The 1,158-nt window shown below is 43.2% G+C and overlaps 1 pseudogene; it reads left to right on the top strand.

Moving 5' to 3' along the window:
• Positions 1–417: 417 nt before the first annotated feature.
• Positions 418–535, top strand: LOC116983238 (annotated as a pseudogene).
• Positions 536–1,158: the final 623 nt, after the last annotated feature.

Genomic DNA, 1,158 nt, shown 5'->3' with positions numbered 1-1,158 from the left:
GGCCTGGAATGAGCACCACACAAAAACCAGACAACAGTACCTCCACGCGTCCACCAGTAGGCGTCTACTTAATAGTACTGGTGAAAGCTCGGGGCCCGCATGCCAACCCCCGTAAGCCCTTTCAGGCCAGGGTCTAGAGCGGGCCCCATGGAAAATGCGCCACCCCCCAACAACACCATCCCTACAGACAAGGAACCAGAAACCGAATAAATGAATACACCACTAAACAACAGTGAAGACAGATAAGTACGGTTCCTACCACCACATAAAAGGTGAAGGGTTTGTACTAACGGGGGGGGGGGGGGGGGGGGAGGAGGGGGGGGGGAAATCACACCTGGGTTGGAAGCTTGAAGAACTATCACACTTGGTAGTTATATACCAAAAGTATTCAAGGATAAAAATTGAATTAAGAAACCCACCACTTCTCGGCCTTTTGGCTAAGATCAAGTATAGTATCTGTTCTTATCAGTTTAATATCTGATACGTCCCTTACCTAGGGACCATATATATATTACCAGTTCAGCATACACCCCAAAGGGGTCTACCCTCCCACTAAAAAAGAACATGAGGCACTAGCTAACTGGAGAAGATATACTAGGGGTCATAAAGAAGCCTAATATGAACCTTTGGTACCAACAAACCCAAGATGGTGAATGTCGCACCATCATTGATATACAAGGGGTCATAAGAAGCCTAATATGAACCTTTGGTAACAAAAAACCCAAAGATGGTGAATGTCGCGCCATCATTGACTTTACCACTTGAGTATTTCACCAGGTATTCACACTTATGGAAAATTGTAACTGCTAACCATGGATTTCCTAGGATACTTTATGGTAGACATCAACTTAAAAGATGCATACTATTCAGTACCCATTCATAAAATTTCGGAGATACCAATTTACCTGGATGGGGTAACTATGGCAGTATAAATTATTGACAATGGCTAAATACGAGCCAAAACTGTTCCCAGATATTCAAACCAGCCTTGACACTATTAAGGAACATATCGTCATGGCATGTCTCTATGATATTAACGACAGACAAATCGATGGGAATAGCTAATCAGCAGCATTAGCTACTAAAACTTATTTAGCCTGGGCTCTGTCATACAATCCAGATAAATCTACGTTGACACCATCCACAACTATTGACTAT

This window comes from Amblyraja radiata, chromosome 1 (assembly GCF_010909765.2).
Source record: "Amblyraja radiata isolate CabotCenter1 chromosome 1, sAmbRad1.1.pri, whole genome shotgun sequence".
Lineage (NCBI taxonomy): Eukaryota > Metazoa > Chordata > Chondrichthyes > Rajiformes > Rajidae > Amblyraja > Amblyraja radiata.
The sequence above is the reverse complement of the archived record's forward strand: the minus strand, read 5'-3'. Positions and strand labels throughout refer to the sequence as shown.